Source organism: Phyllobates terribilis, unplaced genomic scaffold, assembly GCF_046119375.1.
Source record: "Phyllobates terribilis strain yellow unplaced genomic scaffold, ASM4611937v1 Scaffold_11__3_contigs__length_659146591, whole genome shotgun sequence".
NCBI classification, from domain to species: Eukaryota; Metazoa; Chordata; class Amphibia; order Anura; family Dendrobatidae; genus Phyllobates; species Phyllobates terribilis.
The window spans coordinates 137,750,288-137,770,366 of NW_027362771.1; the positions used below are offsets into that span (position 1 = coordinate 137,750,288).

General features: G+C 38.8%; 1 protein-coding gene across 8 annotated transcripts in view; it reads right to left on the reverse strand.

Moving 5' to 3' along the window:
* MGAT4C (MGAT4 family member C) overlaps positions 1-19,541 on the reverse strand; it is a 259,360-nt gene extending 239,819 nt beyond the window's left edge. Inside the window, exon 1 of one of the 8 annotated variants that reach the window (XM_073651630.1) lies at positions 19,389-19,482. The gene's annotated coding sequence lies outside the window, so the exon portion shown is untranslated. Of the gene's footprint in view, positions 1-17,284; positions 17,698-18,101; positions 18,463-19,384 lie in introns of those variants that run through there. The other 7 variants (XM_073651631.1, XM_073651629.1, XM_073651632.1 and 4 more) reach the window with 7 other exon arrangements.
* Positions 19,542-20,079: the final 538 nt, after the last annotated feature.

Here is a 20,079-nt window from a genome sequence, read left to right on the forward strand (position 1 = left end):
CCAAGGCACACCAGAGGATTCTCTGGTGGGACCGTCCAACCCTGCAGAGAAGCAATCCTGGCTAAGAAAAGTATGTGGGAAGGTTCCCGGACACGCTATGGCTGCTTTTTTACTGAGGAGGAAACAAACGCAAACACGGGGAGAACATACAAAGTCCTTGCAGATGTTGTCTTTGCTGGGATTTGAACCCAGGATCCCGGCGCTGCAAGGCTTTAGTGCTAACCACTGATGAAATGTGCTGCCGTTCACCCTCTAATATCTAACAGGCCGGAGAAACTTGCACCTACTGCCACTCTATCTCCAGCTCCTTTGTGATAAAATGTATTTGGGCATCCACTCAGTCTACCAAATAAACTTCATGAGAAGGAAATTGGGGATGGCTTCGCTACTGGTACTGAGGACAGTGCTAATACCATGGCGTCGTACAATAGTTTGCTGGAAATATTCCAGGCTGGTAGGAGGCAAGCAAATTCCCACAGAAAAGTACCAGCTGTAATGTTCAGGCCACATTTCAAGTGCAACCAGCTTTAGAGGACTTCCTGGGAAAAATTATATGCAGGGTAGATACGGTTTCCCTCTATGCCAGTCCTTTCACTGAGCTAAACACAACTCTCAGCCAAAAAAGTTGTGGACTGGCTCCGTACCGTCCCTGGCCACATTCACCTGTCCACGTGTTTGTGGTTAGGCGGTCCTTCCCAGGTAGTGCACTGGGGAGGGCACGGGTAATGTTGTAGGACCCGTGCTTGTCGAAGGTGGAGGCGACACCGGGAAATATAGTGGCAGCTGGGGACCGAGTACGGACACTCGGCTGCTGCCGGCATGAGGTTTTGAAAAGCTTCCGCTTCACGAGCTTAATTGGCCACATTTCAAGTGCAAGCAGCTGTCAAAAATTTGGCAGTATAGTATTGCATCCTGTGGGTGGGTGGGTGGTTGCCTGCATACTTGCGCTTGCATTCCAAGGAATGGGGTAAGGACAACTGAACGCTGCAGTGGGACAAGGACGTGGACGGTGATTGTTGCAAGTCTGCAATGACAGGTGCATAGCAGGAGGCATCTTCGCATGCGCCAAGGATCACTTATGATGGGCACACTTTTAGGCAGTGACCTGGGAGTCAGAGATGCTTCCAGAGGTCTTCCCCATGCTGTTCCCATGTCTTTTCAGCACTGTATGCATGTGTCTGATGATGTGTCACACACCACTTGGCCAGATAAGTTTGTAAAATGTTAAAATGACATTTCCTGGTGAATGCATTAGTCTTAGTTGAAAGCAATTCAAAAGTGCAAAAACCCATCAAAAACGCTATGTGTGAACATAGCCCAAGTTGTGGAGGAGTATTTTTGTTTTTGGTTATTTATTTTGCCTTATATACAAGTCATTACCCTGGAAAGGATGTTGCTTAACATATTTCCCAGGAAAATGCATTTTGGTTTCGTTTTTGTATGTTTTATTGTGAGTCCGTAAAAGTGGTGTAATACTCTGACCACGTTGCTGACAGCAGTGATCTGGGAGTCAGAGATGCTTCCAGGGGTCTTCCCCATGCTGTTTCCATGTCATTTGAGCACTGTTCCCATCGATTTGGGCAATTTTTAGGCCCTCTGCAGACCGCCGGGGGGAGCCGCCTGAAAAATGCTCTAGTTTCCCATAGACTTACATTGGGCTCTTTGCTCGGGTCGAGCATCCGAGTATTCCAATTTGCTCGACCAGAGCAACGAGTACCCGAGCATTTTTGTGCTCGCTCATCACTAGTCTGCAGTCATGGAGAGTGACTGCAGACTTGTAGTTTAAGACCAGGCAACCCCTTTATGAAATGTTGCCATTTTGCTTTTTTGAGCATAGCCTTATAGCTGTGGAATTTCACTTTTCATGCAAAAGTTGATAAAAAAAAAAAAAGTTGATAAAAATGATAATTCTCAAAATAAAGCTTAAAAGAAATAATATCAAATTATCATAATAATCTGTCAACTATAATTACGACACCTATTAAAGATTTGCTCCTATTTAGAATATAAGACCAAAAGGGGGAGGAATAAGATGAAGGGGATGTCTATGATATTCAGAATAAAGACCGCATTCCAAAGAAAATAGCCGGAGAGTGAGCTATTGAACAATATATACGTTTTTATTAATTAATCATAACAATAGAAAAGATATTCTCTAATTGAAGGTTACAATAAGTGAACATGGTAATGTGAGAAGCATGACTAGATTAAGGCAGATGGAAAAATGCCAAGAGAAGGGAGACCAAATCCCTGTCCACAGAATCCAAATGCACCCATAAGTCCAAATTAATCACTTGTGTATGGGACAAAATGAATCAACTAGTAAATGAACATACAAATATACACTATACATCAGTCAGTTAAGATATACAGTATATGATAGGATAATCCTACAAAAAGTAATATAATAGTAGTCATTCAGAATGTCTAACAATAAGGGTAAGTAGCAGTTAATACTATTAGTAAGTATGAAGATCTATAGGTCTTGCTGAGCCATATGGCATATAGCCTAAGTGTTACTTAAGCAAGACAAAAAAGGATTAAGAATGAAACATAATGTACACATGTGAGTAATCAAGGTTATATTAAAAGCATTATGTTAGAAGTAATATTAATTACCTTGAGACATATTGGGCATATCGGTGTGTAGGTACTGGTTACAGAGAGCTGGCAGCGCGCCTCGATGCGCGTTTCACCTACGTGGCTTCGTCAGGAGGCGTGGCTTAACAGTGTGCTGATGAGTGTTTAAGTATGACTCAATGTGAGAGGCTGGCCTATGGGTGTGCGATGTCGTCCAATGTCATGCCCCTCCAGGCAATCCGGCGAGCTCCGAGCTTCCCGTGTGAGCGGGGCGGAAGTGCGCGCCGCTCGCCCGTCGTCGCAGCAACGTGGAGACGCCAGAAGTGCAAGAGGGTGCAGTGGGCATAGGGTGCACATCGCAGAGCGTTATATGTCGATCGCAGTAGCACTCCCTAGCAGTCACCCTGGCGACAGGCGGGTGGCCAGTCCGCCTGTGTCAGGGGAGCTCCAGGGTGGTCTGCGAGTGAATAGAAGGGGTGCGAATGGATGAGGTCTGTGAGTATCAACGAAGGTATATAGGGAAGGTAGTATGCACTCTACGGGGCTGCCATAACTAATCAAAAATAAACGCATGTCATAGTGAAACATAGTCCCTATCCATATCAATATCAGTAGAATAATGAAAATAAATAATTAATGAAATAGATAGCACCAATGTATATATGCAATATACCAGATGTAAGAGTAACATAGGCACAGTGGGCGTTAAATATATTATAGAATTACATTCATGATTGAATTATACTAATGTTCAGCCCCTGACAAACTGACAAAACGCGCCCATATCTATTGCACATATGGTGCTGGAAAAAAAAAAAAAAGGGAAAGTGCGACAACCCGCACATATTGCACACTCACACATAAATATCTGATATGACATAATATGTTAATATATATCAGAGTACACAATCTTTGGCGGCATATGTCATAGGATCAACGTAATAAAATCCATGTTGTAATAAAATCCATATACACTAAAATAAGGCAAACGAAGCAGTTAAAAGTGGAAATGTTATACAATATAAAAACCAAGTCTGCTGTTAAAAATAAGGACACTGATTCTATTTAAGCCAAGAAGGGCTTAAAGCTGACATTTTCGTTAAGACCTTTGGGGGCAACTGTATCCAAAATCGTGATCCAGTGTGTCTCTCTTTGCAGTAGTTTCTGTTTAACATTGCCACCTCTAATGCCGAGTGAAATATGGTCAATGCCACAGACTACTGTACCTTTAGGATTGCATTTGTGAGCTGTATAGTAGTGCTTAAGAATAGTTTTAAGTGACTCCGGTTCTAAGCATGTGATTGCGTTTTTTATATCACGAATGTGTTCTTGAATGCAAATTTTAAGTAGTCTTGTGGTCATTCCCACATAAATCAATCCGCAGGGGCAGGTGAGGTGATATATCACTGATTCGGTATCACAAGATATGTGATGTACAATTTTAAAAGACTTATCATGACTTGAGTTCCAAAATTCCGTAGTCTTTGGAACAAATTTACAAATAGAACATCTACTACAAGAGAAGCTACCCCATGGTGGGCCTTTACTACCAAAGATAAAGCGGTTACCGGGGGGTATATAATGACTTTTTGAGAGTAAATCACCCAGTGTCTTCGATCTGCGCCAGGAAATGCATGGTTGGGGCGCCAAGTGTTTGCGTAAATCCCTATCTGTGAGGAGGATTGACCAGTATTTAGATAGGGTATCTTTGATTTTCCTCCAATTAGCGTTAAATGTGGAGACAAATCTCGGAGTTCCGTCAAGTTGATTGAATCTACGTGTTTTATGTAACCTGGAGGATGAATCAAGAAGGGCCTGCCTAGAGGTAGAAATAGCCCTAGTCAGGCCCCTATTGATGTCGCACTGTCTATAGCCTCTGCTCCGAAATCTCCCAGCCAACTCATTTGCTTGGTCTCTAAACCCATCATCGCTTGAGCAGATCCTGCTTGCCCTCAGGAACTGCCCAATCGGTATAGAGCTCTTGAGTTTGGGGGGGTGGGAGGAGGAGAAGTGAAGAAGCGAATTGGTCGATGTTTCTTTGCGAAAGATATCCGTACCCAATGTACCATCCGAGTTCTTTGAAATAAATAAATCCAAGAAATCGACCTGTTGCTGGCTATATTTCCAGGTCGGTTTTATATTAAGGTCATTGGCGTTCAGATTGCCAAGAAACACCTCCAACTGTGACGTGGAGCCCTGCCATATAAAGTGAACATCGTCTATATAGCGTGACCAGAGAGCAACTCCATCATGCCCGGGGGTATTCAGGACAACCTCCCTGTCCCACAGGCCCAGGAACAGATTTGCATATGAGGGCGCACAGGCCGCCCCCATTGCAGTCCCCTGGAGCTGTAGGAAGGGACGGTCCTTGAACACAAAATAATTGTGCGTGAGGATGAATCTCAATAATTTTAAAATAAACTCAATAAGTTCAACCTCCAAGTTAGTCATGTAAAGAAAAAATTTTGCAGCTTTTATACCCTGGTCATGCCGTATAGACGTATAGAGGGACTCCACGTTGCAGGTTACCAGCCATATATCCTCCTCAAGTGTAGCACCATCGAGTCTTCTCAAAACATCTGTGGTATCTCTAACCAAGGATGGAAGAGTCTCAACACACTGCTGCAGGTAGAAATCGATAAATCCACAAGCAGGTCCACAAAGACCCCCGATTCCCGAGACAATGGGTCTGCCAGGAGGAAAAAGGGGGTCCTTGTGGACCTTGGGCAGCAGATAAAAGGTAGGATTCACTGGGAAGTCCGGAACGAGTGCTTCAGCCATCTTTGGTGTAACTACTTTAGATTCCAGAGCATCATCAATCAGGTCCACAAGTTCCCTGCGGAAGATATTAAGTGGAATATTTTCTAATCTCCTAGATTTATCAACACAGTCCAGGTGTTTAAATGCCTCCGCTTCGTATAACTCCACCGGCCAGATGACCACATTCCCCCCCTTGTCTGCTCTTTTAATGACAATATTTTTCATGTTCTATAATTCCTTAATTGCATGACGTTGAGATGGTAAGAGATTGTCCGAATGGATTTTAGAGTCCATTCTAATAAGGTCTTCCCGTACTAATTTTACAAAAATTTCAATTTGTGGGCATGAAGACAGGGGGGGGGGGGGGAGCCCTGGAGCTCCGGTGGAGGTGCACGGGTACATTCGGAAGCGGCTGTGTTGTTTGTTCCGCTTCAAGTGCTTCTAAGTCTTGGAGCGCAAGTGCCTCGACTGTAGATAGGGGAACCTCTGGACCCGAAAAAAAATTCTTAAAATATAATTTTCTGGCAAATAGTTCCAAATCTTTGATTGCTGTGAAGCAGTCAAATCTCTCCACAGGCGAGAAAGCAAGTCCTTTAGACCGAACCTCAGACTGTACTCTAGATAAGGGATTTTTTGATAAATTAATTACCAAAAGTTGATAAAAATGATAATTATCAGAATAATACTATCAAAATAAAGCTTACAAGAAATAATATCAAATTATCATAATAATCTGTCAACTATAATTAGCATTATTTGCCACAGTACTAAACATTATTTGTAATCAAGTACAAAAAAAGTAATGGTCAACAAAAAGCAAGTATAAAATATCTAACTATGGTGATGACTAGATATGGGTGGATTGTTTGAAGTTTGAAATCTCCGGCTATGCCAAATTTTTCCCCAAAATTTGATTTGCGGCGAATAAATTTGCCGTGAATTGCACTGCTGTTAACCCTCCAATTTCCTGGAAAATACATGTATAACACTCTGAGGTTCCCGAGATGTGTACAAAACCTGCTTTGAGCTCGGAAATGAAAATAAAGGAAAGCGGATAGTTACCAGATGTAACCCACAGTTTTATGATAATGTATATATGTGTAACAACAAAGTGTTCAAAAAATATATATTTTTTACCACATTTTGTGAGATAGACAGTTATGTTTAAAATTATGGATTTATGGAAATCGTTCTTTTGAAGATTAAAAAATGGTTTGTCCATCTTACAATAAAGTAAGCATACTTTCTGTCATACAGGCTTGGATTAAGGAATGTGTTTTAGTTGCAAAATTAGCACTGAGGGGTTTAATACTGCCCTCCTTGTTTGCAATTTGGGAAGAATACATTAAAGGCTATTATTAAAGAGCTATTAAAATTTCACCAAGTTTTTCATGTTGAACAGGACACATGATGCAATAGTGGGCACAGAGCATAATATATATATATATATAAACTGTATATATATATATACAGTATATTGTAAGGCTGCGGGGTTCACACCGTTCAGTAACTGAGGCAGTGCCAGAGCAAGTCCAACATAAGCAGCTTTTATTCAGCACTCACGGGTTAAACAGAAAGTCTTCCGGTTCGCAGCCGGGTTAACATAAGTCCAAAACAACACTAATCCTTAATGCAGGGTTTTTAATGGACCTGTGGCAAGAGCCACTGGAAGACCCGGGTTGGAGGGAGGAGGCCGCCCCACTGCCTTCCTGTAGCCTCCTCCAAGAAATGAAGGCCCTGCCGGGTTTTACTAATCTGCCTTAGCCAGATCGCCTGACCAGGTCAATGCTAACTTTCATTCCTGCATTGCAGCAGCAGGTGTGTCTGTGACTGCAATCCACTTCAATGGGTTTAATATGTCTCTGTACATACTCTGGGGGATATATACCGTCCCTCGTATACGATCCCCGTCACTGCCTCACAATATATATATATATTTTTTTGTTTGTTTGTTTTGCCTCTTTGTTGAGGAGATATTAACAATAAAAGTATTGGCAAGTATTGGCGCCTAATAAGTTATCAGATAGAAACTCTAGCAACTGATACAGGCTGAAGAAATACATGCCACCCCGTGAAAAATATCTAATAACTAACTAATAACTAAAGTTAACTCATTAGGTACAAAATTATGCGATTGCTAATATCCTCCCAATGGAGAGGCGAAATAGAGAAAAAGCAAAAACATTTTATTCCGCTCTGCAGGACACTATTACATTGTGTGTCCATCTCAACATGAAAAACTTGGTGAAATGTCATCTTTAGGGTGCTATTACTGCAGTATATCACAGATCAATCAATTCACAGTCAAATTGAGTTATTGCACAAGTACAGCACTTCCCCATATATCACCTGAATCTTTACATTTGTATTCACAGTCTGAGACCATCTCTTCCAGTTTCAATGTAATTCAGCACTCTGACCTCCTATCATTATACTGCACAAGCATACAATGATACTGCTTAGCTTGCCCCATCTTTTATATTGGCTGTGATAGCCCCCTGATTGACTGCACTATATCATGCGATGTAATAGCTGCAGGGCATTATGAGGAAGTCCGCCTGTCCGTACCTAGTGCCATTAGCTCATTCTCTAAGTCTTTAGCAGTATATGAAATGGTGTAGGGCCTTTTTTGGGGCTGATCCTTGTGAATTGAATTGCAATTATTCGAATTTGCATGTAGCCGGGAATTTCAGGAAATTTGACTCAAACTTGATTGATCCACTCATCTCTAATGATGACTAAGGATGTACGTATCTGTCAAAATTCAAATTCAGAAGATTCAATTGAGATTACTCACATTCATTGATTTGATAATCAAATGTGAATAATTATGTGCATTATTGTGGTCTGGAAATCCGAAAGATATAATATACTGGAGATAAAAATAAAATTGAAAATAAATTATACTTACCCAAGTCAAACCTTCCTGCCATGAAGAACTGCTCCTGTTCAGTCATCTTCTTCAGTCTAGTCTTCTGTGGCATCTTTAGCATTTTTGGGACATGGCATCTTCACCATGATGTAGCCAGGTACAGTCAGTGCCGGAGGAGAATGCACTAAAGATGACACTGACGACTGGACCAGACCAAAGAACACCTCCTGGCTGACATTTTTCTAGATTCGCCCGATGAAAATTGCAAAAAACTTTGATTCTTGTAAATTTTTCTTTTTTTTTAAATTCTAGTAAAAAAAACGATTCATTTTAAATCAATTTGCTCATCTCTAGTGTCATAGTATTTCAAGATTTCTAATCTCCAGGCTTTCTCAATTTATCATTTTGGATTGATAACACCCCAAGATACTGCATTAAAAAAATATACACACGTATAATTGATCTATTTGGCCAGATTACATTTTGCAAAGACTTTGAAATAGTTAAATATAAGCAAAAATTCCAAGAACGAAAATACAGTTAAATGGTTTTATGAGCATCTTCAAAATGCTGTCGTTGCTATTTAATGCAGAATGTAATTTGATTTGTTCCATTGAAACACTAAGAAAGGAAGTCTCAAACAGAGGAGCATAGATTTATTACTAGGTCTTGTCCTTGTAACCTTGAGCAACTCACATTATCTCCCAGTGCCTCAAGCACTAAATATTTTATTATGAATTCAGCGGGGCGTCGATTGATTTAAAAGAATTTGTGTTTTAACCATCTGCAAGGTAAGCTGCAATTGCTGAATCAGAATAGGGATAATGAATGAGAGGATATTATTATTATTATTCTCAGATTATAACTGTTTAGTGTTATTATTTTTAGAAAACATATTTATCTTCGTATGATGGAAATCAAAGTACAGAGCATATGAACTGAAGCATAATCTTTTGTTTTCAAGCATTTTATCACAAGGAGCTGGCAGGTGGCAGTATTGTGACATAGATATCTATAGATAATGTCTTCTGTATCTTGAAAATAACAATAAAAATATGTAGAGTGCTTACATTTGTACAGAACATGACTTATTTGTATTCTGACGGTCTTTAATAATTTTGACTGTGTCACATGCTGTTAATTTGAATGCTTTTCACTGAATTGTAACATTTATTTATTAAGGCAACAATATTTTTTTTTTTTCATACATTTTACTCTAATTTATTATGAATCCAATAGTTGTATGGAAGAAACATTCAAAACATATCATGTATTATTAGTATGCATATTCTTCACCATACTTGACATTTGCAAAAATATAGTTAAAAAGGCAGCAAGTGCATGTTTTATGCGGTATATCTTTTGATTGGTGTAAAGTGATAGGCCATGGCTACAGTTTGTTTCATAAAAATGAATAAACTCCATAAACGAGTCCAACATGATCATTTATCTTTACAAAGAATACTTTATAAAGGCTAGAGTGCATATGCAAGACAAAGAAGTTAGACAGGTGTGGAGTTACCAAGGCTTTATTTTTTGTTCTTTGATCTGTGACAAGTCAATACTTCTGTGTCACCGAAGACCTAATGACTGGGAAATCTGAGAAAGACTTCCTACTAGGTATGTGTTGCCTTACATCCCCAATTACAACATTGCCGTTGTTAGGCATTGCATTCCTAGCAACCAGCCTGACTCTTCACCTCAATGTAGGAACAGAACTGTAGTAAATCAAAGAAGGAAAATTGCAAATTGACAATAGTCACGCTACATCTCCATCATAGCCTATAGTATTTATCACGCCTTTCTATACATGAATTTTGTTAAGAATATCTTTTAATTGCAAGTTTACATTTGTATGAACCTGTGCTTGCATTTAACCCCTTGGTGACTCACACCATACATGAACAGTAAAAGCACGACATCAATATATAGAGAAAGGCTTAGGAGCTGTGCCCGCTCTGTGCAGCAAGGGTGCTGGTTGTGTGGCACCTGAGAGTCAGGGCTAGCTCCAATCGGAACAGTTGAATGGGAACCTGTCATGAGAAAAATCGTTATTAAACTGCACATATGGGGTTAATCTGCAGGTTAATAGCATTCTGAAATCATGTGGCTGCCACACTGAAAGCCTGGCAACCAAGCAGAAATGAACTTTAATCCTCCTTGCAGCCTCAGCTTTCAGTCATAGGGGTGCATCTCTAGCCACTGCTCAGTACATAGTGAGTGGTGGCTGAAATCATGTGCCAGCACTGACTGACAGCCAGTTCTGCACTGATGAACTGTAGATCTGGCTGTCAGTTAGCGCTGGGGCGTGGTTACAGCCACCGCTCACTGTATAATGAGCGATGACTGAAGCCACACCGCCTGCACCTTTGAGACTAAAAGCCCGAGGCTGCCAAGAGAAATAAAGTCCATCTCCACCCAGCAGCAGGGCTCTCAGTGCGATAGTCACACACAGCTTTTGAATGCTATTAACCTGCAGAAAAACCCAATATCTGCAGGTTAATAGCAATTTTTTACACGACAGGGTCCCTTTAACTTCATAGATGCTGCTGCCAATCATGAGAGATTAATAACTGAGGTCTAGAGATAAGCAAATATATATTCGAGTAGAATTAAATTATTTTCAAATATTACAAGAATTCACCAAAATGGAGATTGTTTTGTAATTTGCTTCTGCGCAGATTCGGCAAAAAGGCAGCCGGCAGGCTGACATTTTTCTGAGCTATGAAGAGTTATTAAAAGGTTTAGTAAATTAAAAATATCGATAATCACCTTATCTTTCATCTCTCTGGCCCTTCCACACCATGTTTTCCCCATGTGATCTTCAACGCATCTTTTTATCACTGCTCCCGAGTGCTGAAACTTCTGGCTCAAATGAGGCTTGGGACATTTCTGCACATGTGTGCACAATGACGCACGTCGGACATGTCCTGGACCTCATCTGAGCTAAAAGTCCCAAACTAGCATGAAGCAGTCCAGTCCAAGTAGAATTGCACAATCGTGCTCATCTGTTCACGTTGTGTTCACACAACCATTGAAGAGACTTATGACTGCTGCAGACCCACGAGGAGAAATCAAGGAAAAAATAGAAACAAGTGGGTTAACCTGCGCTGCAATCAAAAGATGATGAGAAGACAGGAATCAAGTAATACGGTTTATGTGTCCACACGTTTTGAAATCTGAAATGATCGTGGTTTGTCCTGAAGAAGAAGTTTCAAACTTCGAAACGCGTTGACAAGCCGCATTACTTGGACTCCTGTCTCCTCATCATCTTTTGACGGCAGCGCAGGTTAACACATTTGTTTCCGTTTTTTCCTCTTCAGAATGTAGATGCTATCGTGGACCCATGAATTACGCCAGTGATGTCAGAGAAATTGTGATAGACATATTTTCACTAACTCCTGTAGGCTCGCCATGTAATATACAAAAAACAAAGCCCCCCACCTAATATGATATTTATTAACCCTGATAGAGCGTATATGGGTACAGGTTGTGCATATGGAGAAAAACTCGACCTATATTGTGGCTAATACACTAAATGAAGGTGTATAAATAACTTCTATTAATAGATATGACAAATTCATTGGCTTTATATTTAGACAAAAATATACCATTTATCAAACACTTTCAGTAGCTTCTTTGCAAAATATATGATCTAGTGCTGGTTACGACCTTCTTTGCCCTTAGGACAGCATGTATCCTTTGTAGCAAGGATTCAACAAGCTGCTAGCAGTATGCCTTGGAGATTCTCATCCATTACTTTATTATACGTTTGGCCAATGTTCTGTTAGGTGTGGGTTCAGTTGGTGTATAAGGTGTTAAATCGTTAGGTCAGCAAAATTGACCCTTATCTTATTTTACATATTAAAAACGTAAGAGTGTGATATCTATTGTCAGAGAGAAATATATATGGTTAAAGGGGGGGAGAAGTAACAACTGCATTTAAAGGCCATTATTAAGATTACATGTTCCAAATATATTTAATACATAATTGGTTGTTCAATAACTCTTGCTCCAACTCTTGGGAACACTAGACCAAGTGCTCTATATTCCATTACAATATAGTTGGCATCATTTTACATTGTAAATCAAAAGTCTGCTGTTAAAGCTTTTAGTGCACAGAGGTACTGCTTGCTATGCATTATTCCTGCATACACACGCAACTTGGAATGGGAACATTTAATACAAGCTGTTCTAAATCCTGTAAGCAAGTTAATTGGTTATTATGTAACCTGAGAATAAAACCAATAGAAGGTGAATGGTATTTTGCATATTTTCAACCAATTGTTGACGATAAGGCTGTGTGCCCACGATGCGTTTTCTAAGCGTTTCCGCAGCGGCAATTTCACTGCCGAAACGCTTAAAAAACGCTTGGTAGAAGGCCTGCCATGTTCCCCAATGATAATCCCCATGCGGATATCCGCTGCGAATTATCATTGTGGAAAAAAACACAGCACTACCAATTATTTTGCGGAAGCGCTGCGTTTTTGCCGCCATTGACTTGCATTGGAACGCATGTAATCCGCATCACTGGATCTGTACATGCGAATTTCATGCGTTTCAATGTGCGGATAGTACCCGGGTCTGGAGAAGAGGAGACTATCCTCCGGACCCAGGTACCATAGAACCAGTAAAAAAAAGAATAAAATAAATAATAAATATTATACTTACCTTCTGATGGTCCCCGGTGTGCTTGTCTTGGCTTGCCAGCAGATCGCGGTGGACTCAAGGACCTGCGCTGATGCCATTTAGTCATGTTATGAGTCACGCGACCCATGACGTCGGCAGGTCCTTTCAGTGTACCGCGAGCTGCCGGCAAGCCGAGATGCATTGCATAAAGACTCCGGGGGCCATCAGAAGGAAAGTATAATATTTATTTTTTATTTTTTAACATTCTTTCGGACACACTATATAAATCCATGCCGTTTGCATGGATTTATATAGTGTGACCAAGTTGTCAAGCACTTTACAAGTGATGCTAAAATCGCTTGGAAAGTGCTTGACAACCCGCTTTCACATCCGCTTGTCCCTGGCAGGAAAAACACATGTACAATCTGCATGCATTTTTTCTGCCAGGGAGATGCAGAAACGCTCAGGAAAAAATCTGGAGCATTTCTGCATCGTGGGCACATAGCCTAAAATAACTTTTTTTCTGAGATTAGCAAGCAACACTTGGAGGGAGATCAGATAGAGCATGGCATTTCAGTCAGTGTTCCTATGGAGAATGCAGCTGTCAAGAAGAGTTTGTCATCGAATGCTGTGTTCTGCATATGCAGCGACTGAGAAGACAAAGCTCTCAATATGATAAAGTGAGCTATGTCATCTCATTTGCTGCCTATTAAACCTCATCTTGACTGCTGCGCAATGCATAGGCTAAACTAAGCTAAACTATGTTGTCCCACAAGTCCTCATTACTCTTCTCACTTGAAAAATTGTAAGAGGAAAGACAGACATGCTGGGTGAGCTGTCCCAAATTCAAAATTGTACCCTGTACATTTTATATACTTGTTTTTCTAACCTGAACAAGGGTTAGGATTAGGAATAGGGTTAGGGACAGTACTAGGGATAGGGTAAGATCTAGAGCTAGAGCTATAAGTAGGGTTAGGGATAGGACTAGGGTTAATACTAGGGTTAGTGTTAGAACTAGGATTAAAGATATTAGTAAGGTTAAGGATAATGTCAAGCTAGAGTTATGTAAAAATTCAGCAAATGCTGAAAATAACTAGAGGGTTAAAGGGAAAAATACATCAGTATTTCCTTAAAATACAATACACATTCTTGGCAAAAAAAATAATAGACTAGTGGAGATAACTCAAGGAGTGTTAATAGTCCATGTGCTAAGAGATGAAAAATATTAAGTCTTTCTCTGGGCACTGGCAACCTACATTATGCCACTACAGCTTGCTTCCTATGGGCTTCTTTTGGATAGCATGTGTGCTGTGCTATGTTTTCTGACCCCTAAAGAACACATCTAGAAAGCAACTAGATAGAATGCAATGGTCTATCTAGTTTACCAATCAGCTCTGGCAACCTATAGAGAGTGCAGGGCTGATTTTTAACAGTCTCTATTAGGGATGAGCGGACCTGTGGAAGTTCGAACTTGAACCTGAACCCCATAGAAATCAAGGGAGACTCGAATTTTTGAGCTGGAAAAAATCTCTCTCTCTCCTCATTGAACTACCAAACAGTAAAACGAACTTCCAAGAGAAGTCTGTGTTCGGAGTTCAGCAACGGACACTAGGTGTTTGGCACGAACACCGAACTTTACAGTTTGAGTCCGTTTATCTCTAGTTTTTATTCTTTCTCTCTTGCTCCAAATTTATAAAAAAAATAGAACGTTACATGTGTTAACTAAAACAGCTAATGATTGCCTAGTGATAGTAACTTCCTGGAAAGAGAGTACAGAATGATGATTTTTGTGAAGAGTAAAATGTTATAAGTAATTGAAACTTATGGGGGCACTGAGGTAGTTACTTTTATGGGTAAACTTGGGCTTTCACTGGAGACATGGTAGATAACTATGCCCAAATTCTTCCGGGACCTCGCATTACATACTGTACTGTATATACAAAGCTTGTTTATACTTCATTTTATCTAATTTATATTTTTGTCACAGTCATATTCTGCTTAGAAATTATGTGAAAGACTCTACTGGAGTATATAGATATATATGCTTAAGCCAACATCACTAATATTATTTATTGAATTATGAGGTATTTTACTAAATCCCTCTTTGTGGATGTTTTCTATAGAATATAGAAACACACATAACTACTAATTTTATACTATTAGTGAATACATAATGCCCATGTTGTACTCTAGCATCAAATAAATTACCTGATTTTTCTATACATATGAACTTTAATGCATTTAGAATTGAACAATTTTGAATTAAATGGCTAATATGACAGAAATGTAATATTATAGTAAGTTATTTATACACATCTAATTTTATGTTTTTAACCCCTTTCAAACATATATCCTACATGTACGATGCATATCTGGTGCAGGTGTATGGGGCAGGCTCAGAAGCTGAGCCTGCACCATACCTGAAAGGTGGCAGCTATGTTACGCAGATGTTTTTTTCCTATTATAATAGGGATCAGAGCTAAGATTCAATCACAAGTATAGGGAATGGTAACCCATTAAATGCAGCTGTAAATATCTGACAGTGGCATCGAAGGTGCATGATGCTAGAGGAACATTCTGGACATCACCCCCAGTGTGAAGAGGTAAATAAAAAGAGTAGGTTCTCGTCCAAAAAATCCCCATAAGACTTGTACACAAATTTTGAGCAATATCCAGTTTCTACCAGAAAGCACTTTGCACTACAAGTGCTCCCTTTACACAACCAACGCAGTACAATTCTATTTAAATTGTCGATTCTTATTAAATATATGCAATAGGCACCAATAATAATGCGTGAATTTAAATAGCAGGCAAAAAGTAAAAATGTTAAGCAACTGTTAATGATATTGTCAGCAAAATTAATGATAAATCTATTTCAATATTCCAAGTGAAAATATATATTACAATCACAGTTGGCCATTTGCCATAACATTTTGGCATTAAAGAGATGCAATACCGATATTAAATTCTGCATCAAAAGAACTGCTTTGAGATGTGGGAAATATTCTAATGTATAATTTATCCCAATTCTATGCATACGTAGATTTTGGAATTTGTAGGGCAGTTTAACACATCATGTCATAGGCGTATATTGTATAAAATTGGCTATACGGTGTAATATGAAGTTTAACAGTCCCAGAAAGAACCCGAATCAAATCCCAGAGGTAGAAGGTGTCCAACATATTAAAATGGGACATTTAGGATTTTATGAAAATGCACAGTATAGGTACAGCTACATAGACAGACATGACATTAGGTAATAATTCTTATATGAAACTTATCTTTCAAACACAATCTTCAATCGGTAAATTTTCAAGACTGAAATAGCCCCAGACATTTCCACCTTCCTAGCCATCATTAATTGTTACAGTTAGCCTGTTGGTGAGCTGGATCAATCTCTTCGTCATTATTGGTAAAAAGTTTTCGCAAATTTAAATGGACACTTACAATTTTGGAGTTCACAGTTATTAGTATAAAGGTCACTCGACAGGTTGTAAGTTGAAAACAGCTTTCTGGCATAAGTTTATATGTTATGTTCTATTATGAAATACACAGGTCAGGAAGATACTGTATAATAAAGTGGATAGACATAGCAAAGGGAGATATGCCAGAAGGATAGGCTATGATTACCATTGGAAAGGGTGATGCATGATATTATCCCATCGTCCATTAGCTTTGATTTGTGTAATTAAGTTTTAACTCAGAATTTGGGAAGTTCAATAAATCTTCCTGTGTAAGATATACCAGGTTTGGTTTCTATGTAAGTCTACACCAAATTTGGAATCAAGCATGAACTTAAGACCATTGAATTTCTCCTGTAAACTATAACAAAAATGGAAAATAATGGATAAAAATAAATATAAATGTCATGCAACATTGTGGCACACAGTTTTTTATCATATCGGTCGCACTGATTCTGTTTGGAAATGTGCATTCTATGGGTTCCGGTAAAAAAGAAATGAATGGCACAGTTTTAATATATAAAGTACACCATTTATCTTGTTCCTATTTATTGAGAAAATATAATTGAATTGCCTTGGAAGTAAAGTAATCAGTTCACACAGAGTAGTTAAAGCAAGTCTCAATTCTACAAAGCACTTCCTAGAATAAGCATTGTTAAAATGCCATCAGTACACCTGACACATAATAAGACTGTCAAGTTACAATTGGCATCTACATAAATAAGAGTTATTATTCCGGGATATTGAATAGCTGGAAGAAAATAAGAAAAATCTAATATTTACAAAGGTTGGATGTCAGCAGTGCTGGCTCTTTATATACATCATCAATGTGATTGTTGCATTGTGCCACACGCAGCTAACAGGTGAATACTTTGTTTACAGAGCGATGCCATTCTCATTATTACCATTGCTTCCGAAATACAGAAATCATACAAAGTACGGAATAATTATGTCTCTACAGTTCTGTTAATGATATAGTCACCTTTCTAAGGCGTCAGAAATGTTTCATTCATTATACTCAAGTTCTGTTCCAGTTCCAGTGATTATCGAATTCTTCATCCAGCAAGGAGTGTGCTCACTCAGTCAATTAAATCTCTTATTGTATCTGATTTGTCAGTGTCAATGTCACTGTTAATCTCTTAAATCCACATCAACTCAGAAGCCTTTTAAAAATTGCTTTTTTTTTCCATTCTGTAAGAAGCACCGGCAGGAAAATGCCACCAGAAACATATTATAACAAACCTGCACATGATCCAAGCATCGCTGGAACAATAAGCATTCTGCATTATTAAATAACATTCATATGTATAATACAAGAGCGTCTATAGACAAGCCTTTAAAATGCAGCTCTTTGCCCTCACATCATAGCAAGCAGTTCTGCATTGTTGCTTTTGTTCATCTACTTTGAATTCCTCGAAAGGTGAACAAGGCTACTGCAACTTGTCTAAGAACTCGAATAACTTATTACCCTGTAAATGTCAAATTATCACCGCTGCAGGAAGCATAGCTCATCCACGTAATACAAATAAAGATGTGGGGTTTTTTTTGTCATTAGATAACATAAGAAAATAGAGATTATTTTTTTTTTACATCTAAAACACAGCTGAATTAAAATATTAGAAAATGAAGTAAGCATTATAGTTGCATGCATATAAAGCCTGTCAGCAGCAGAATGCTTGAAAATGCTGTAGCTAAGTCATCCAATACTAAGGCACAGGGTTGTGCCAGCATTTTCCTCTGCACGACACACACATCAGCTAGAATATCTAAGAGAAGACAAAAAGAAAAGCCTCTCTTACCATGCACAGAGAAAAGCTATTCGTTCAGCTAGATCCAAGACTGCTCTATCCAGACGGGCAGCATGAGTGATCTTTGGGCCTCACACAAAAGCGAGATAATTGGCTCTCAATGAAGAGATGTAAACATCCATCATAATAGCAATGGTGCTGAAGCTGAAAGCTACCTCAGCTGTTCTAGCTACTCTGTGAGATGATGTCACAAACATCATCTTGGTGTACTCTCATTGGCTTTTGTTACCTGGAATAATATCTTAACCCTAAGCTTGCAGCACCATTTGAAAGGCGGATCACTGCTACATTGCTTGCATACAGTATCTGGAATGAGGAGAAGACCAGCCCTGAAAGAAATGTAAAGATACAGAGCTCTGATACTACCACTTAAAGATTTTCTTTTCTGCATATTTCTATATAAAATTATTTGGTTCCTTATTTAGTTTAGTATAAGATTACATTTTCTACATTTTTTTGATAAAATATTCCCAGACAATTCTGCTTCTTTGATAGTGGTTTAAAGAAAATGACAACATTTTGTAAAAATCACCAGCTGCTTCCATGTCACAGATTTCTTATAACTGACTGATCAGTAATCAAGACTTGTAGAACTTTGACAATGAAAAGTATTAATTCTAATTGGTGAACAATTGTAACTTGGATGGAGCCTACATAAGATCTATGCAAGATCTGCAACCTGTATCACATTTAAGCATCAGTTAGTACAGAAGTGTGAACACAGGTAAACATTTTTGTGCATGTTCCAAAACACGTTACTGACTTTATTTTACTACCTATTAATTTGATCCTAGTCTATTATACGGTACTAAGTGTGATAAGGGTCTTTTCTGTTGCCTGATGGTGAAATTGCACCCTTTTCCTAATGTTATTTATGAAAATTCAACGTAGACAACCTTCATTTGGTCAATCAGATTATGAGTCATATGTAAAACAAGAACTATGCATGCAAAATTGTTTGTGTTAGATGCAATTTATCAATTTATTTGTAAATCCATAGAAAGGATATTGATGAATACCACAAATTTTATGTAAAATAGATGTATAAGAATAAGCAAATATTACAATTTATTTACATCCACAGCATGCCATTATAGACAAGTGGACAGTTGGAAATTCAAATTCTCCAGCTTCGCCACATTTTCTCCAAAAATCCAATTTGTGTTGCATAAATTTGTTGCAAATGTCAATACTGGAAAGCTTATAATTGTTCAGAAAATACATATATGAGTGAGAGACATTTCATTTCAATATGATCTGTATAATCCACTTACTTACTCATGGAATCTGGAGATGGAATCCAACTACACTGAGACAGATAGATCTCTGGAAACCGAGATACTTCTCCCTACCATTGTCACCATGTAACGTCATTTCTACACGGCATTATGGGGAAGCCTGTGCAGCCACACAAAAGTCATTAGCTTGCTCTATGATGCTTCAGAAGTGGGGGATATCGTTTCAGATATTTTTTTCTTTTGCAATCCTCGCAAATCAAATCTCAGTGTTCAAAGTTGCATGGAACGGCGAATTTCAGGAAATTCAACTCAAAGTCAATCTTACATGGATTGATCCGCTGAATAAAAATACACGTTTTATTGGAAGTGCTAGATCAACCGCCTTTGTTATATGGACTATTCCCTTTGGAACTTGGATCCGTGCACATCTGGATTTGTGAATAGGTGAGCTGATTACTATTTTTCTTTGCTAAAATAATGAAATAGTATTATAGAACATTACCCATTCACTTATTATATGTGTAGCTTTCATGGGTGGATCATGAACGGCAACTATGTACTGTATGTAATCAAAGCACAATATCACCTCTCTAAATACTAAATAAAACCAGTAGTAAGTTATTTAACATTTAAAAGCCGCAAATAATCATTCCTAATATCTTTTTGAGTACATTCTGTATCATACTGTTACGCAAGGTCTGGGAAAGACTCAGTGCAACACAAAGGGAAGA